Genomic DNA, 20,163 nt, shown 5'->3' with positions numbered 1-20,163 from the left:
GCTTTTCTATGCTATTACTAACCTTTTTGGAGCTGATCTTTTTCCCATGGAATTTACAGGAACTTTAAGGCTTCTCCAGCGAGACTCCTGATTCTGGCCTTTCTGGTCTACTCTTTCCAGTTGTGAGCTGAAAACAAGCATGAATTGTTGAGGCATTCTCATCCTTAATGCAGAGTATGGGAGCTGCAGGGGTCAGAGTGGGGATGAGGATGTTATAGGTTGGGCAACCTGGAAATGGTGCCTCTCGTTTGCCAATATAGATGACGGGCTGAGGTGTAAGAAGTACCTTTCTTAGAAAGTGGAATTTCAGAATAGCTGAGACCAGTAGCTGCTTGGGTCAGGTTGTGAGAAGTCCCTCAAAGAGCAAAGAGGACTGAGATGACTTGGGAATTGGGGCTGGCCTGAGACATCTACAGAGATGCTTGTTTGCACTTATTCTGCCACTGACTCGGAAAGTGTTTCCTGGTGACCCATTTTGCTCCAGGCCCTGCGATCTTGCTCCCAAGAAGCTCATGGTGGGCAAGACACCTTGGGTGCCTGCAGTGCCTTTTAGAGGCCTTTTATGAAGAATTTTGAGCAGACCAGAACCCATTATGAAATGATTTTTCAGAATATACACAATGGGTCAGCATGTTCCTTTATGTAAGAAACTCATATCAGCTTGATTTTCCAGGGGAAAATTCAGGCCCATGGGTGGAAAGTGATCTGAAAAATGTTGGCAGACATTTCTCAGACGTGTCTCACCTTCAGCACAGCTGGAGGATACCTGGGCCCTGCCCCAGCTACCTTTTTATCCTTCCTCTCAGCTGTGTTCCCTATAAGCAGCCGAGGCAGATTCTTATTCATAAGTGAAGGTAGAAGGGGAAGAGGGTGGAAAGTAATGGGAAGATGGGGCCTGGCTGCACAGTACAGCTCAGGTTTTATGCCCCCTGCACGGGCAGTCCAGCGGGGTTTTTATCCAGGCCCATGGGTCCTCGGCCTGGTGTGTGGTTCCCAGGAGTGGCAGATGGGAATGGGGGAGCAGAATCCTGGGGAAAATTCTCCATGAACCCCATTCCAGATTGCTGGAGCCATCTCCATAATGTGTTAGCTGGGCTTCCGAGGCCTTCTGCAGAAGGGTGTAACAGTGACCGAGGCCCAAGCATGATGGGGTGAGAAGTCAGAAGTCTGTGGTCAGCAGGAGTCCGCAGCAGCTTCCAGCATTCCTACTAGCCCACGAGCAGCGGTGACGTGGCTGTGATGTGTGTTTGGCCACTGTTGGCTTTCTCTGTAAGTGGCCATTCTTCCTGGTTTCAACCAAAATCATTCAGAGTGTGAAGGATTGAAGATAAGTCATGGAAAATTACCACCTACTGATCATTAGGCAGGCTTCTATACTTTCCCTGGTTTTTGTTTTTCAAACATTATTAGTATTTATTTCCTATGGCTGCTGTAACAAATGACCGCAATTAGTGCCTTTGAAAACACAAAATGTATTCTCTTTCAGTTTTGGGGGTCAGAAGTCAAAAATCAGTCTGACTGAGCTGAAATCAAGATATCAGCAGGGCTGGTTCCTTGGAGCTGTAGGGAAGGCTCTTTTCCTTGCCTCTTCCAGCTTCTCTTGACTGCAGGCATTCCTTGGCTTGTGTCTGTACCCACACCAATCTCTGCTCCGTCATCACATTGCCTGCTCTCTACCTCTGACCCCACCCCCTGCCTCCTTTTTTTATAGGGACTGCTGTGACTGCATCAGGAGAATCCAGGACAATCTCCCCATCTCAAGATCCATAATTTAACCCCCTTTGCTGTGAAACTTAGTAGTCACAGGTTCCAGGGATTGGGACCTGGATGTATTTGGGGGAGCATTATTTAGCAGGCCGTGTTATCTGACTAAATGATTCCTCTTCCAGATGCGCATTTCTCATATGTCTCCATTATCCTTCCCAAAACCTTTCTCTTAAACCACCCTTTCCCTAAAAAAAAAAAAAAAGAAAAAGAAAAAAATCCCTGCAACCACAACCCCCACACACTGATACTGGCCTAGTCACACTCATTCTCATAGGGAACAATCGGATGTGCTGCTTTTTCTTTTGTAAAGAAAACCTGATGACATGAGAGTTGAGCATTTCTGTAAGTGGGGATGGGTCCTGTAGTGCCAGCCATGCTCTCCTCTTGTGCTCTCAGGGCCCACATTTGGGGAAGGGGGGATACTTAGCTCTGAGGCAGTGTTCATGTCCTTGAAGTAGTTCCTCTCCTGAGATCCGAAATTCCTTGGCCTATGAGTGCCACCCCAGAAAGGAAAAGAGAAAACCAAGGTCCCATTAGGACTCAGAGAATTCTTTAAGGGGACACTGGACTTATCCAGCAGGTGGTGGTCCCATCCATCTGGGTCCATCTAGCACCTTCCATGCAGGTTCTTCCTTCTCTGCTTCTTCCTCTGATGGGCTTATCACCTCTTCTGAATGTCTCTAGGTGACAAATAAGCTCTTCCCATGAGAAAGAACGAGGGAGCCAAGGAGATGAGGTTTATCACCAAAAAGGGATGTCCTAGTTCAGCTTTTCTCTATTTTGGACACTATATAGAGAAAGTTAAACTGTCTGTGTTGGGTTCCCTTGCCTGAAATATGCTTTCCCTTTTCTTGAAACCTAGCAAATCCTTATCTTCCAGCACTTTGCTCACTTGTCACCTCTTTTGACAAGATAAAAAACCTAGCAAATCCTTATCTTCTCCATCAGTGCTGTGCACACCACTACCTCACCACTCCTGCCCCCGTAGGTAATAACTATTTGTAACAACTGGTTTATGATGTCCTTCTCCCCAGTTAAGCCAAGGGACATCTTCATTTCAGGGTCCTGTGTGACCAGCACGGCATGGTATGAGTTGGGGGAATAGCCAGCATCTGTTCCCTCAGTCAATGCTGGTAAAGGCATCTCTGGAGCATTTTCCTGCCCTGGAGCTCCTTGGCTCCTATTTTGTATATGGCAGGAATGGTTTTAGGGCAAGAGTAATTGTTTATCAAGACCTCAGGATATTCTGTCTCCTAGTCCTCTGGGCAGACAAATTTTTCTAGGCAAATAAAAAGAAATGACCAATCAAGCCCAATTACTTTGAAAAATTCTGATCGCTTCCCTCCATTATCCTCTCTCCCTCATTCCACTTCAAAGTTAATAGGGAAAAAAAAAATAGGAAGACAAATGATGCTGTGTTCCCAGGGTCTGTAGATGTCATGGCTGCGAATTAACCTGAGACTGGGCTCCGTCTGCGCTGCTTCAGGTCTCTGATCGCCACGGGTCTGCAGATCAGCAGTCGGGGGTTCATAGTTCCCAAGTTACTGTAGGTGGTTGTTTCAGAGCATGAGCACACTTAGTTTCTCGGGCCTGATAAGAGGGATGTCAGGAAACTGGGGAATATTACAGGTCAGGATGTGGTGCCACGAGGCTCAGCTTGCGAGGGTGAAAGGGGCCTTGTTGCTGAACATCTATCCAAAGAAGCTGCGCCTCACCCTCTGTGCACATGTTCTGTCGGGGGCCCTTTCCTTTATACTTTGATGGAGCATCTTAATAACTTTCTTTCTAATCCCTTTACAAACTACAATTCGCCATTTTTTATTTTTCATGTATTTTCGATTAGGGAAGCTGTGGGTTCACAGAGCAATCATGCATAAAATTCAAGATTCCTGTACACCTCCCACCCCCAACACCTTGCATTGCTCTGGAACATTTGTTATAATTGATGTTAGCACCAATTTACCATCTTTAACTGAGGGAAAATAAAAACAAAATTATTCTTGGTTTCTGGTACCTGTTTGTAAGACAGGACCTGGTCTGTTATGGCTGAGGTGAGAGGAGGTGAGTGCTGGGGTCAGAGGGGTCTTACTCACTGTCCATCCTGCATGGAGGGGTGCCCAGCAGAAGACAGCAGTTTTGAAGTTAATGAGTTCACTTCCAACTGCTCTATGTTCAGCTTCTTATTTTCTGGTTTTCAATGTATGTTCAGTTATTCTATCTATATCCACCAGCCTTTGGCATGTCAGCATGAACCCATCTTTGTTTTCCTCTTGTGTGTTAACTTCATTCATTCATTCATTCATTCATTCATTCTTCATTTAGTCAGGGTAGTGTGCTGAATGGCAGTCCTCCCTACAAAAGTATATACCCACTCGGAATGTGTGAATGTGACCTTATTTGGAAAAAAGGGTTTTTGCAGATGTAATTAGGTTAAAGTTTACAAGATGACAGCATCCATCGTTTTGGGTTAGGGTAGGCACCAAATCCAATGAAGAGAAGAGAAGGGAGGAAGCCACATAGAGGGAGGACTCCTGAAGATGGAGGCAGAGATTAGAGTCATGTGTCTACAAATCAAAGAGCGCCAAGGATGGCCGGCAGACCCGAGAAACTATGTAAGAGGCGTTTGTAAGCCACCCACTTTGTGGTCATTTGTTATGACAGTCTAAGGAAGCAAGCAGAGCCTGTATTCATCCAAAAGCTTAATGGTTGCCAGGCACTGTGCCACATGTGGGGATAGTGTAGTGTCCAAACGCAGACATCATCCTGCCCTCACAGGACTCACAGTCGTATGGGGAACGAATCATCACATAAATACCCGGTTACAAACTAGAGCCTTTCCCTGCAGTCTGCTTTCCTGGCCTTCCCGTCCAGCTAATCATTCTCATCGGTGCCACATCTAGTTCTCCACTTCTAATAAACAGAGTCGGTGCACATCAGATCCTGTTGTCTTTGGCCAAAGCCCAAGAGGGGAGGGCTCTTGTCGCTAGCCCCGGCCTTCTCTTTGGGCCCATGCCTTTAACTGTTGAGGACTTAAGACTGAGCCACATGCTGCTTATTTCTGCACTCCACGGGCCTTCCTGCCTGGGGTTGAGCTGTACAGTATCCTCAATGTGCTCCATCACCCGTGGTTCTGGCCTGCGTTGGAATTCCAGCCGCCAAGGCCACCTCATTGGCTTTCAGTCTTCGTTCTCATAAGTCGGTAAGAAAACATGTTTTTATCTAACTTAGTTTGGATGCTATTTTTCACATGTTATCAGCCTTACTGACATTCTGATGGATTTCTTTTGCGTTATGGATTCTGCAGTATAATCCTTCTGGAGGCCGACGTGCTTTCTTTCTCTAATAGGCAGAGAAACGTAGGTGATATTTTGAAGCAGGGATTCTGCTTAGCAAAGAGAAGATGCTGAAAATAAGGGCTCCCACCGCGCTGTTGTTAGTGAGATGCCGGATTCTCTAATTGCCTCTCTTCCAAAATTAGCATCTACTTGCTCCGCATGGTGGTTCAGAAACGCCTGCAGTTGTGGATTATGTTGTTTTCTATTATTGCTGCATTCGTAACTAGGGATATGGTAAGGCTCTCACGAAGTCACTGTTCCCAGTTACTTACCCTGGATGGCTGCACCTGCTCCCTCACTGCTCGCTTGTCTCCATCCCTACCCTCCCATAGTCAGTTCCCTGCCTAGCAGGCAGAGTGACCCTATAAAGATACAAGTCAGATTGTGCCAGACCCACAGTGACCTCCTTGCTGGCCGCCAAGCACTTCTGGCTTCTTCCTTCTCAAGCCCTTTGCTTTGCTCTTCCTGCTGAGATATCCACGTGGCTTACTCTTCTTTTATTGCCATCTCTGTTCAAATGACACCACTACGGGGTGGCGAGTGCCTTCTCTCAACCTCACTCCCTGTCTTCCAGCCCTGCTGAGCCTTCCTCCATCATGCTCATAGGGTGTTGACATCCTATTAAACATGCTGTGTTGGTTTTCCATCTTCTCTCCTGAAGGTAAGTTCCACGGGGGACCCAGGAGATGTCGGTTTTGCCCATCCCAGTAATCCAGGTGACAAGAATGGTGCTTTATACACAATGAATGTCACTGAAGAGGGATCATTTTGCTGAAATACCTAAGGAAGATGAGAGAGAGCATCGAGTTTATTGGACCCTTGCCTTTTCATAAGATTCATTAACCCCCTCATCAAATTAGGATTAGAGACAAAGCAAATGGGGTAAGAAGAGTTTCAGTGGTGGAGAATGGGCTTGAGGATGAGAAAACCAAAGTCAGACTTGATATCCCCCTCAGGTTTAGGAGGTAGAGTCCATGAAGCCTTTTTCCTTTCCCTCTATCTCCTCCCCAAGGCGAGCAGTTTTGGCGGCGGGTACAGTGGGGAATTGTGGGGTGCTGCAGGGGAATGGGGCTTCCTATTGACTGGGCTTGGATGTGTGGCTTTTGCAGGACCACTGCAGCCCATTGTGTAGCTCAATCAGTGTCCACCTGAGGCAGACACTTTGTTTCTTTGTCCTGTTTGGGGTGATCAAAAGCTATTAGCGCTCCTGGATGAAGCCAGATTGCATGAGGTGCAATTATTAGGGATGATGTGGGTCAGTAAAGTGGCTTTTATTTAACCATGTTTGGATGCTTGGAAAGCCACTCCTGACAGGGCACTGAATGATCCATGAAATACTGCCTTCTGCTCTGGCAAGAAAATGTCTCTGCTTGCCCTTAGCAATAGCCTCCCCGGGCATCTGGCAGCTGCCGTGGGGGGAAAAGTGCTGGGCTGGGAGTTGGGAGGCCTGGGTTCTTGTCCTGGTTCTGCCACTATAGGAGAGAAAGAGAACAAGAGTAGAGAGTGTGTGCACGGATGCTTGTGGATGTGTGCATGTGTGTGCATGCCCATGTTCTTTGTACACATGTATAGGTATCATCTTTCTTCTTTAACAAGCTCAAGGCATTTTCAGTGAAGCCTGACGACTCCTTGGCTCTAACCCGAGGCAGAAGGTATTTGCTCTTATTTCCCTGGGTTCGTGGAGTTCCTTCCAGGTCAGGGGAGAGGCCAGACAACCATGTCCTTCCTTCTTTGGGGACCACCTTGATGCTGTCCCAAATCTTAATGAGGACAAAATGCCTAATTCTTTCCTCCCTAACAGCAGTGGTATGCCTAGGAGTGGACTCTCTGGGGACCTGGACTGTCCTGATAAACCATTTTTATGCTTTTGAGATTAGAAGCATCAGTCCCTCTGAAAATCCTACTTTAGAGACTGCCAGTTGAAAACAAACATTTCCTTCCACATGGTTCTGTGCTTAGTCATATTTTCATTATCCATCCACTGGAACTGGGCTTGCTAAGGTGGCTTCCTAACTACTGAATGCAGTGGACACCTCAGTGCTTTGTTAAACTTCCTGATACATTTGATTCACTTGGCATTTTATTCCCTTTTCTCTTTAAAATACTCTCTATCCTTGGCTTTAGTGTATCCCATTTTTCTTCTTTTTCTCCCTCTTCTTTTTTTTTTTTTCTCCATCTCCTGTGCTTCTATGCTTCCTATTTCTCTATCCATCCTTTAACTGTTACTGTTCCTTCTCCCCCAGGTCCTCTCCTTTGCCCACATCTCTTGAGTAGTCCTTTCCATGCCGGATACTTCAACTGCTTTCTGTTTACCATTGACTTCCAAGCCTGCAATCCCAACCCATGCTTTTTGAACTCTGCACCTGTATTTCTAGCTGCCTTTTGGTCATCACCAAGATGTTCCATTTTTCCTTCAAACTTGGCAATCCCCAAGCAGAACTCATTAGTTGCACCCAAACCCATTGCTTCTCCAGCATTTCCTCTAATTTAGTGGTACCAGCATTTGCTCTGTTGCCTTAGGTCTGAAACATTGGGTTCTTTTAGGCCACGGTTATCCAATGAAACTTTCCACGATGATAGAAAAACTATATATCTCTGTTGTGCAAGACTGAGCACTTGAAATGGGTTAGCGCAACTAATTTAATTTCAATTTAATTACATTTTAATTACCTTATATTGAAATGGCTGCATGTGGCTGGAGGTCCCGTATTGGAAGTGCCATTTAGACAGCTTCCTTTTCCTCATTTCCAGTTAGCCAATTGGCCACCATGTCTGCCCACTGGGGTTCCCTCACTTTTGGCCTTTATGATCTCGCCCATGAATTCCAACGGTAGCTGCCAAGTTGGTTTCCAAGCTTCTGATCTTTTCCAAGTTTGTGTTCCTGGAATGTTGTCACTCATTTTTTGGGACTCTGCTTTGGTGTCATCTCCTCAGTAAATCCTTTCCTTCTCCTACATCCACTAACAGGCATGATCAAGCATCTTCTCTTCTCTGTCCCCTTTCCTACTTCAGTTATTAAAATGAAAAAATGTGCTATAGATATATAATGAAAAATAAGTTTGTGCTCCCCTCTGTGAATTCTTTGAGGAAAAACAGGCTTAGCCTTTAGTCATCTTTTGGTGCCCTGCGTGGGTTACAGCACTAATAAATGTATACTGAGTGAATAAAGAAGTGGCATGGATAGTCCCTACGTGTTGCCTTTTTGGTTTTGGATTTCATTATATGCTTCTGGTAGTATGTGGTAAAAATTAGAAACCATATAATCTGAAAACTGAGTTTGCGTAGCACCGTAAAATAAGGTAAGCTCACTGAAAACTGTTAAATTTTAAGATCCTGAATCATACATATGCACATCAAAAAAAAAAAAAGAAAATATTTTAAAAACCTTTAGCACAGCTTTGGGATTATGTGCACTTTATTAAACACTAATTCTTTGAAAATTAGCAATTTGTGTATGATCTATTTTAGCAATTTTCATTTAACTAGAGTATTTGGATAAATAAAATACCCTTCTCTAATCATTCTTTATAAAGAGTTTATTGAACATTCTCAACTGGATTTAGCTGAAGGTAATGTTAAAATGCAATTTTCTTTGCTTGGCTCAAAGCAAATGACAGCAATGTGTACCAGCTCTGAAAAATAGAATACAGAGAAGGAAAGAAGAAAGTAAAAATGGAGAACTCACTTATGGGTGATGGTATGGAGTTGGCAGCCCAAGTGTTTTCCTTCTCTTATGGGGAAAGGTGGAAAAGGTGGCTCTCCTTGATATAAACAGCATATTTAGAAATGCATTTTGTCCATTTAGGCAATTTTAAAATCAGGACAGGAATGTTTTTTAATGTCTCCCCCCCTCCTCTGCTCTAACATTTCAGAAATGTGTTTCTCTCCATCCTTCTGTGCTTGCTTCTTCCCAGCTTTCCTGCCACCCACTCATTCCCTCACATTCCACCCCATTCCAAGCAATTACTAGAGGCATCAACATTGGAGATAGCCAAACAAACATTCTCCTGTTTTTAATTAATCAATTTAGCAAGGTATGGCTGTTCTGTCACTGTGCTAGGTGCTGGGGAAACAAGGGGAGTAGGATGGACATGGTCCCCGCCTTCACAGCAACTCACATGGATTCCTGCTGCTTATGGAATCAGATTAAACTCCAGCTTGGCCTCCAACCCACCACTCCATGGTTGTCTTCTGCAGCAACCCCCTCCCCATCCCACCCCTTGCCACACTGAAATCATCCTCTGCCTGGCATTATTTCCCTTCTATCTGGCAATCTCAGAGTCATTCTTCAAGATTTAGCTTAAATATCCCCCTCTCTACTAAGCTCTTTCTGTTCCATTTAGGCCTAGGTATCAGCTCCTTTTCTAGAGTCCTTCTAAGTATTTTTATACATTTACTATTAGCATTTGTTATTTTTGTATTGTACTTGATTAATTTATTCACTGCTTGGTTCTCCAGGTTCAGATGCAGTGCCACATTTGTCTCTGTATCCCTAACATCTACAGTGGTACCTGGAATGTGGTGGGTATTCAGAAAGTAGCTAAAAGAGAAACAGTGTTTTTACAGGGGTGTTACATAAATGCCCCAGTGGCCTGAGGGAACTCACTCACTCTTTCTTCTGTGCAGCAAACACTTCTTCAGCCCCATTGTCGTCTTTTGGCCACTTTTTCCTCTTAGTTCCCCCCTGGAACTTTGGCATAAAGGTCTCGAACTTGTTCTTGTTGTACTTAGCCCCTTTGTAATTTGGGATTTTCTCAGGTTCTGTGGTGTGAATTTTGGTAGTAGATTAAAATCCCCACCCCACCCCCGGTTCCTTTTTTGAAACCTATTGGTCTTCCAAATGAGGTTCTCAGGCAATATAGCAGGAGCGAGATATACTGTACAAATTATAGAATGTAGGTAGCCAAGGCGCATACTGCCATTTTGAACTTCTGGGGTCCACAAGCATTCATCAATAATACCAGGTTTCTATTTTCTTCTTTGGGGGGTGAGTGTGTGTGAATGTGTGTGTGTGTGTGTGTGCATGCGTGTGTGTGTGCATGCGTGTGTGTGTGCATGCATGTGTGTGTGCATGTGTGTGGTGTTTGGGTTTCCTCTTTGCTAAAGTATATACCATGCAATTATGCAATGGGTTGGTTTAATCAATGGGAATTTGTTGGCTCATGGTTTTGAGGCAAGGAGAAATCCAAATTAAGGCATCATCAAGGCGATGCTTTCGTCACGAAGACGGTAGCATTCAGGGACTGGCTGCTGGTGACTCTTGGCCTTGGCTTTCCTGCACATGGCAGCCTCTCCTGGCTTCTCCCTTCTCTTCCCCATTCCACTGACTTTTCAGCTCCTGACTATTCCCTCTGTGGCTTTTTTTTTCTCTCTCTCTATGACCTTCCCTATAAGGCCTTTTTTCCTCCTAGTTCCCCCTCGGGATTAATTAAATAGGATTAAGACCCAACCTGGGGCCCACCTTATCTGAAGTCACCTCATCCAAAGGTCCTATTTACAAGGCATCACACCCACAGAATGGATTAAGTTTAAGAATGGTTTTCTGGGGTTCAAAGCTCCAAGCCACCACAGGTGGGTAGGGAATATTGTTTTCTTAGAACTTTGTATAAATGATCCTTTTGACAGGGGAACAAAAGCCCTCATGCTGACTGGCAGTGTTTGAAATCAGAGTCACAGCTATCATTAGGAAGCCCTCATTTCCTGATGACTGAGTTAGCATAACTGCCTCTTGGAGTGCTTACCCTGAAAACACACTGATGGTGGCAGTGAGCCCAATTCACGCCCCGCTCACCCTTAAACCTTGTTTTTGGATCCAGTGAATCAGTTGGTTTGAGGAAGGAGTTTGGTGGGCACTGGCTAAGACATTCCTCTGTATGGTGGTTGCCCCGAGCTCTTTCCAACTCTAGAGACTGTGTGAAGTGATTTAGCGGATGTTTATGGACCCAGTACCTTCTGTGTCATGTCATCCCTCTTGGAGCCCATATAAATGTATGGTGTCTTTTAACCCTGGAACTGAGTGATCCAATTTTCTTTGTTGCTCACTTAGAAAAAAAATCGGGGAGAAAATAACCCCACATCAGTGGGAGGAAATTGAGTCCTCAATCTGGAAGTCACCATGTGATATTATTGAATCTATTTCTCTTCCTTCATCTGTCCTAGGAAGAGAATCATCTCATGTTTTTTCCTCCTAAGTCTTCCATGAGAAGGAAAGTCTATAATTTTCTTTCTCATCTATTTCAGTTCCCAATAATGCTTATAATTAGAAAAGAAAATTATAAATGTGTTCCTTTATACTGCCACAAAAGTTCATTTCATCTTATACAAATCCCTGGTAAAAATGAAAATGCTTAACTCTACATTGGCCCTTCATAGCTTCATTCATCTAATCTTTTTATTGAGTACCTACTGTTTGCCATACACTGTGCTAGACCCTGGGGTTGGGAAAGCAATGTCCCAGTTACATGGGCTAGTGGGAGAGACTGCCAGCCCTCCCTCCCCCAATTAAAAAAAAAAGTAAAATAATAAAATTAAAAAAATTAATGGTAATATATATATACACATATATATATCATAGCATGTTATCTAGAGAGTTGACCCTCTTTATTCAAGGATTCTGTTTTCCAAATTTCCCTTCTCATTGTAATTTATTTGTAACCCCCAAACAATTCCCATGTATTTTTCACAGTCATTCTTGGACATGGAGAATGGTGAAAATTTTGAGTGACCTGACATGCACATTCCCAGCTGAGGCTGACTAAGGTTAAGCTCTGCCCTATTGTTTTGGCTTTCATATTGTAAGCAAGTGTCCTCATTCATGGTATATTTAGTGCCACGAATTTCATGTTTTGGTGATTTTGCTGTTTAAAATGGACCCAAGCGTAGTGCTGAGGTGCGTTTAATGTTCCTCAGTGCAGGAAGGCTGTGATGGGCCTGATGGAGAAAACGGTAGTGTTTGATAAGCTGTGTCCAGGCCCGAATTATAATGCTGTTGGTTGTGTGTCGTGTTAATGAGTCAACAATCTATGTTAAGTAAGGTGTCTTTAAATACATACATGTACAAATTTGTGTATTGATCATGTTGTGGGCAGAGACTCCCAGGAACCTGACCCAGTATCTCCCCCAGGAGCAATGGCTCAGTATCCACTAATTCAGTGTTTGTGGTGACTTTATAGAACAGAGCGGTTGTGAAGAAGAATCGGCTGTATTGAGAATATGTATAGGTACACACACATATATTTCTTTTTGAGATAAAATGTCAAGTAGAGATAAAACTGAAAAGAGAAATAAAGCCAGGTAAAAGGCCAGAGAGAGAGAGAATGAGTGACCAGGGTGGTAGATGAGGATGTTTGAGAAAGGCATTCAGCAGAGACTTGAGTAAAGCACATGAGGGGGTGAGGGCAGACCTTCCAGGCCAAAGGAACAGCAAGTTCAAGGTCCAGAGGGTGGGAAGGCAGGTGTGGACCATGACGAGCTCCAGCTATACTGAGGGGTTTTCTTTAGGCCCTGCTAGTCCTTTTTATTCTCCCAGTTCAACAAAAAAAAGACCAAGAAGGCCATTGGACAATTCCAACATATTGGTTTTCTAGTAAGTATGGACATTTGTGTCATAGCTATTCCAGAGCCTCCCATATGGCAGGCCCTCCAGGCATATTTATTTCTTCCCTTTCTGCCATGGTCTCAGACACTGCTGTGAGTTTGTCTGAGCTTGACAACAAATCTCCCACTGTCAACAGGGCCCAGTTGACCCCACCCTGCCTTAGCCTTCTTATCCCTGGTCACATCCTGACATATGTGGAGGGCTTCTTCTTCCTTGACTCCCTCCCTCCCTCCCAGATCTTTCTGGAAAACACTTTCTCTACTGCCCCATTGTCTCCACTAGAAATGCCTTCCACCTCTGTATCTTGCTTCTCTCACTGTCCTCTCTGCTCAGGACACTACTTGCTTGTTCGTTCTCCAGCCCCACTTGTCAGGGCTGAAGGCAGGGCTCCCATCACTCTTTTTTTTAAGCCCTTAATTAAAAGCCTCATTGAGCCTTATGCCATCAGGCTACAAGTCTTTTGTTTCAGTCAGAGCAAGCCAACTGCTGTAAAAACAGCCCCTAAAGCAGCAATAAAGGCTAATGGCGGGGGGTAGTCTGCTCCATGTCCTGTCCTATGCTCCATGTCATCATTCAGGGATCCAGGCTCCATTCATCTGATGGCTCGTGCATTCTCCCATAGGTCCTCTGCTTTGGGCCCATAGACAAGGGGAGCTGATCAGTGAGGAGGAGAGGTTTTTTTAGATGCTGAGTCTAGAAATCCTGTATATCTCTCCTTTCCACATTCCATTGCTCAGACCAGAGTCACATGACCTACCTAATTCCCAGGAATGTTGGGAAAGGCAGCCTACCTGCCTGTCCACTAGGAAGAGGAAATGGGACTTGATGAACACAGAGCAGTGCCCCTTCACTGCTGTCAGCTTCAACTTGGACAGCGTCTTGGCCTCTTCATCAGCAGTCTTCTCTTATGGTCACTCCCTGGACCTAGTTCTCCATTTAGATCTTGTCGTCTGACCTGAGCCTCTCGTCCTTCCATGCCCTTTCTGATTTACCTTCCTCCAGATACTTCTCTTTTGGACACTTTCTTCCAGTTTTCACTTATCCTTTTCTTAGTACATGTCCTACCTTCCCCTTGATCACCTGAGCTTCTCTTTTACTAGCACCTCACTTTCGTTGCACCTTGTCCTTCTACTCTGTCTATCTGACAGAACCTCAGCCTTGGACCAGTGCTATGGTCCATCTCCTCTGCTTAGGCTGCCAAGCACTGCTGAGAAAGAGCCCATGCCACCCCCATTAGACTCAACATCTCCATCCCAGCCCACCCTAAGCCCACCTTTCATTTCTATGTAGTCAGCTCTTTTTGCCGGGCGCTTGGTGATCATTCAAAGATTTTCCAGACTCCTGAAGTCCCTTTTCCAACCTTCATCTTCTGAACTTTGAGCAAACAATTTCCAATTACATTGGGAAGATGCAGACAAAAATAAGAGGACACCATAAGCTTCATGACCCCGTCACTGCACACTTACCCATTTATTAACCATCTTCCTTCCTTCCAGCCTCAGAAGAGGAGATAGCTGCTCCTCCTAATTCAAGAGCAGTCCTTCCGCTTGTGTTTTTCCTTCTTCCCACATGGTCTGCTCCCCTTCCTCCTTATTCCACTAATTATCCTGGCCTCTCTATCCCTTCTCTCCTGGCCCTTTCAATCAGCTCATACATGCTCAAATATCTTCTCTCTGGGGAAAAAAACAAATTAAAAAAAAAAAAAAACCCTCCCTCAACTCTGCCATCCCCTTCTAGCTGCCACTCATTTTATTTTCTCATCTTTTCATTTCAAACTAAACTTCTGAAAATAGAGGTTTATGTGAGGTGTTTTCTTTACCTCCAATTACCTCTTCAACCTGTGACCTCCTGAATATCAAAACCAGTGGAAAACTGTGAGTCATTTTCCTGAAATTCCCAATGTATTCTCAATGGTTAACTTCTTTCACCTTTTGAAAATCTCTTTCCCTGTATCTCTGGCCCTTCTCCCTTCCAGTTCTTCTCCTTCCTTTCCAGCAACATCTTACCACTCTCCTTTGGGCTTCCGTTTGTTTATCTACCCATTAAATTATTTTTTCCCCTAACATTCCTTTTACACATCCTCTCCTGGGGGCCTCAGTTGCACTTGCTGTTCTACTTAGAATTTATAGGCTGAGGCTTATAGGAAAGCTTATAAGAAAACTTCCTTTCATGAATGTCAGAATCAAATATCCCCCCTCTTTGTTTGATATCTTGATTTATTTGTCCAAATAGCTACTTATATTCAGTGGGTCTAAAACAATACATGACCACTTTCCCCCCGACTCCAGCTTTCTCTGTCTTTTTTCTTGCCCATTTCAGAAGGAATTTAATGGTACCAAATCTATCCAACCTCTAGAACCAGAAACCTCAGCATCATTAATTTCTCTTCCCTTTCTCTAATTCCCTAAATCCATTAGTTAACAAGCCCTGCTGATTTTGCTTTATAAGTATTTATTGAATTCTTCCTGCTTTTACTGCCCTGGTTGAATCCCTCACTATAATTTGCCTGGACCAATACAATGGCCTCCTTATGTGTTTTCTTGCCTCTGGTCCTGCTCCATCTCTCACCTCCCTAAATCTATGTATTGACTTGCTTCAACCCTTCATTGGGTCGATTGCTATACCCACGACTTGCCAAGCAAGCAGCGTGTGGTTATGTAGTGCAAATAAATACATTCCTATAGGATGAATGAAAACAAAGAGACTCTCCTGGTGCTGTGCAGTGGGCACTTGAGGCTTGGGATAAAATGACAAGTGATAGCTGTACCTGTGGATTTTTAAAGAGTGGGATCTCAGATGAAAGTGAAAATTATGCGCTCTTGAAAACTGCTTGATTACTCCAAATGTTTCTCTTGTGACTGCAGCAAGACTGATATCAAAGACACAGAGGAAAAATAACATTGCTTTGTGAAATGTGAGAACAGGCAAAAGTGGGATTTCAAAGTTAACATTTTATATAATATCTTATTTTAAATATGCGTATGTACCAACATTAGTGAATTAAGCACTACAATTAGACATTTAATTATTTCATCCACATCGAAATCTCCAAAGTTTATATATTCAAGCTGGCCAACTTCCCCCTTTTTAAATAGGAAAATAGAGTTTTGTCTTCTACTCAGAATCAGCTTATATTTGGGCAATATTGGAATTTTGTTTCAGAGCTAAGCCTCCTTATGAATAATGATCTCTATAGCACAATTCCTCTGCAATTGCTTCTTATTCTACCTCTTCAGCACTTAACTTCAATGCAACAAGCTTAGCACCGATCAAGCAAGCAAAATGGGATTGGCACACAGCACGCTGAAAGATCATGCCTTACTAGATACCTAGAAGCCTCTCCATTCACGAAATCTGATTCAGGTTCCAGATGAAAGACTTATTCCAAAGTCCGAGCAATGGTCGGCAAGCAACCTCTGTTGGGAAAGGGTTACGCTGAGGTCCTTGGACTCTGTTGAGTGGCTTTGTTTGCATCTGAAAATTCCTGATTGAAAGGTAGTACGTAGAAAGTTATGTACAGTGCTGGTCTTAGCACTAATGTAAGATACAAAAGACATCCAAAGTGATTTAAACCCTTGAGCAACTTATAATTTTATGAGGTTTAAAAATGAGTAAGAAAATAAGTTTGGGCTCAGAATCTTGAGGTGAGTTTAAAGGTCCTCCATTTTACACACAATGCCGCCATTCCAGCATCCATGGAATAATTATTTAGCCTTGACTTGTATGACTGTGGTGAGAACTTTTCAGCTCCTGAGAAAGTTCGGCTAACAAAAATGGAGAAAAAAATCATTTTTCTTTTTGGAAACAGTGACTTGAATGCAAAAGAAAGGTAGTTTCCAGGGCAGCGTGGGAGCTATTAGTGGGGAAAAGTTCACTGTTAAACTCCCACTAGAGATGGGGAAAAATAATTTATTTTCACAAGCGCATTCATTTTTAGGCTTTAGGCTTGTGTGTTTGTTAAGACTGGCAGGAGAAATAGCAACAGCGATCTGCTGAGGAGAGCTGATGTTTTTAATGAACATTTTTTTTCTTTCCCTATTTGCTGTAGTCCAGGCAAGCGTGTACACAAATAGCCACAATTTGTAAATTGCTCCTGACATATTTTCTGCTCTTTGAATTCCCTAAGTGCCTGAAATATAATTAGAAATAGGCAATCTTTTGCATTAGTAATGGGAAGAGAGGACGCCGTTGTTTCAGCATGGAAAGAAGCCATTGCCTAAGCAGAAAATGAAAGAAGCAGCTCTGGCTGTTCCCGCGGTGGAGGAAGAAAGGGAACTGCTGAAGGCACCGGGACTGCTCGGGGTGCTGCCGGCACTTCTCTCTGCGATTCAGAGCTGCCTACTGCATACAGGGCCCCGGGAAGAGGAAGCAGGAGGAACGTAAAACCCTCAGGAGAAATGCGTGGAGGCTGTGGTCTTGAAAACGAAGCTTTTGATGTGCTTCCTCTGTTCTGTTCCATAGCACCCCGCCCCCCCTTCTGATACAGGGTAAAAGAGCTGAAACAGACTTTACCAGGGGTCCAGCCCCTATCTTCAGATGATGACTGATGGATTGATTGATTGGTTCATCCATTCATACGTTCACTTGATGAAGAGTCTCTTCCAAGCTGTTCTAAATCCTGGGGATACAGCACTGTGCTACAGAGGACAAAGTACCTGCACTCACAGGACCTGAAGTCCAGTGGAGGAGACAGATAACAGACAAATAGAGATAGAATGTAAAGTTTTTTGGTTCTGTGTTTTATGGTGTGTGTGGGGGGGACATAATGTCAAGTCCTAGGATGGAAGTGGGACTGGATTGCTGTTTTAGAAAAGGCAGTCAGGGAAGGCCTCTCTGAAGAGGTGGCTTTCAAAGAGAAACCTGAATGGTGTAGGGTGGGGTCCTTGAGAGTATCTGTGGAGAAAGCCTCCCAGTCAGAGGGAGCACCCTGACCAAGGGGAGTATTTCAGCCTGAGGAAGCATCCAGGTGAGAGGGAGCATCCCAATCAGAGGGAGCACCCTGACCAGAGGGAGTATTCCAGTCTGAGGCAGCATCCAGATGAGAAGGAGCATCCCAGTCAGAAGGAGCATCAGTATGATTCTAAAGCTGGGATATGCTTAGGGTGTTTGAAGGACAGCCAAGAGGTGAATGTGAGTCTGGGGAGCATGGAGGAAAGGTGGCCAGCATCTGAGGACAAGACTCAGATTACCAAGGCCTTCAGATTTCATTCTAAGAATGACAGGAGGCCCTCAGGATGTTTTAATCAGAGCAGTTACACAAGCTAACCTAAATTATAAAGAATTATTCTGGCAGCTGTGTGAATAGATTCTGGGAGCTGGGGAGCAAGAATGGAATACAGCATTCCAGATGGGAGGATATTTTCATCATTGAGGAGTAAGAATGGCTTGGTCTGAAGAAATAGTGATGGGGATGAATGTATAGTTGGTGGGATTGGCTGATAATTGAGGGCTATGAGAAAAGGAGAGGAGACACAAGACATTCTTGGGCTTTTTGTTTGCGCTAAAACTGGATGGATAGCTAGAGAAGAACAAGTTTGGGGTGGGAAGATATCAAGGATTCTGTATTTGAGATCCTTTTTAAATATCCAAATAGCAATATTAGGGTAAGCAGATGGGCCCATGACTGTGGAGTTTATCGACAGTGTCTGAGCTGGAGTGTAAATATAGGAATGATCAGCATATAGATGGCCTTGGAAGCCACAGGGTAGGCTGAGATCACTCAGGAAGGGAGTGTAGACAGGAGAGAGAAGAAGACTGAGGACTGAGCCCTGGGGCTCTCCGCAGTGAAGCTGAGAAGAATCCAGCAAGCTAACTGAAAAGGAGCAACCAGTTAGGACATAGGAAGACCAGGAGTGGATAGTGTCTTGGAAACCAAATGAGCTATGTTCAAAAAGGGAGAATGGATGAACCATGCAAAATTGCTGCAAGGATGAGCAAGATGAGGTCTGAGAGCCAACCGCAGGCCAAATGGAGACCAGTGGTGATCCTGACAAGAGTGGACTCCATGGAATTGCAGAGGTGAAAGACCGATTGGAGAAGGTTGAAGAGAGAATAAGGGATTGAAAAGTAAAGACAGTGAACATAGGAGAGTCTTTTGAGTTTTAGTGTTAAAAGAGAGTCAAGGTATAGAGTTTTGGCTGAGGGGAATCTGACAGCAATGGTAGGATTTTTAAGAGGAAGTTATAATAGAAGGTGAATCCAGTAGAGAGGGAGAAATCAATGACTCCGGAGATTGCAGGAACAAAGTTGCCGGGGTGGGATAGGAGTAAGGTGGGGGCAGGCTGGATGACACAGGTGTAGGAATGCAGGTGTGTTTGGTGTGGTGGGTCTCAAATGTTTCTTTTGATTTCTCAGTGAAATACAAAACAAAAACCTCAGTGGGGAGGAAGGGGTTTTTGCAGGTTTGAGAAAGCAGTTATGAAATAGACCTTGGAAGCTGGGCATGCCTTCTCGAGGGGAATGTAGTAGAAGCGCTAGGAGCTCTGGGGTGAGAGTCTTCAAGGAAGACCAGTCTATTGTGGTGGTATGTTTTTCTCCCACCCCATTCAGCTCTTGAGGGACAGGTACAAAGTGAGTGGGGAGTTGATATTGTCTGGGCATGCATGCAGGTGTGTGCCGGAGGGACTACTGTTGGCTAATGAAGGAAGGCAGTGTTAAAAGTCAAAAGGTGTTTAGGACAATGGAGTAGATGTGCCAGTAGGTCAAAGAACTGTTGGATTGAGGGTACAGAAGGAAGGAGCTGGAAATATGGAAGGCAGGGGGTCAGCACGTGAGATGCCTGGAATTGAGATTTTTGGAGGTAGCTCCAGTTTTAGTAAATACCCTTGGGGGGATTAGTTAACTGAGATAGTACATAGGACAAGGTCATTGGGGGGTAAAGCAGGTAACAATTCCAAGCCAAGGTATTGGGTGGTTTATGGACATGAATACTGCACCACTAGTGATGATGATAGCAGTAGGGAGGAAGAGAAAGACAGTGATCCAGGTGCTTAAATCTTCAGTGGATGGGGGAATGAAAGGTCAAGGTGAGAATGAGATTGCAAGTTATGAACCAACAGTATGAAGGGGTCTAAATAAATGCTCACAGATGTCTTCCCTGCTGTGGCATAGACTCATGATCACATAGACCCAACTCTTGATTTGGACAAATATGAAACTTAAGTATGCGGGAAGTATTGACATTCTGAGCTTGATAGCAAGCTATTTAATCTGAAGGGAGAGGGGAAGCAACAGCTAAAGAATAGCTAGTCTGAAAATGCTGGGGATAAAAAAATAACAACAACCCCTAGAAGCTGATTTTAGAATCCAAATCTAGTCCACAGGAAATCGCTTCCATTTCAGTAAGCTACAAGTATCCTCAGAAGTCCTTGAGCCAGCCGGCGAAGAATTGATATGGTCTGATGGCCCTTTAGAAACACACAGACAGCCATTCAAGTGCTTCGGTCCCCTTTGTCTCAGCAGGAT

General features: G+C 44.2%; 1 protein-coding gene and 1 long non-coding RNA gene across 9 annotated transcripts in view; both read left to right on the top strand.

The window, feature by feature from the left end:
• LOC143687080 (uncharacterized) overlaps positions 1–14,368 on the top strand; it is a 58,584-nt gene extending 44,216 nt beyond the window's left edge. Inside the window, exons 2-3 of the long non-coding RNA XR_013177409.1 lie at positions 5,677–5,763; positions 9,561–14,368. This is a non-coding gene — a long non-coding RNA (uncharacterized LOC143687080). The remainder of the gene's footprint in view (positions 1–5,676; positions 5,764–9,560) is intronic.
• SLC39A11 (solute carrier family 39 member 11) overlaps positions 1–20,163 on the top strand; it is a 453,311-nt gene that overhangs the window by 181,588 nt on the left and 251,560 nt on the right. The gene's annotated exons all lie outside the window — the stretch shown is intronic.

Source organism: Tamandua tetradactyla, chromosome 6 (assembly GCF_023851605.1).
Source record: "Tamandua tetradactyla isolate mTamTet1 chromosome 6, mTamTet1.pri, whole genome shotgun sequence".
Lineage (NCBI taxonomy): Eukaryota > Metazoa > Chordata > Mammalia > Pilosa > Myrmecophagidae > Tamandua > Tamandua tetradactyla.
This window is presented reverse-complemented; position numbering and strand designations above follow the sequence as displayed.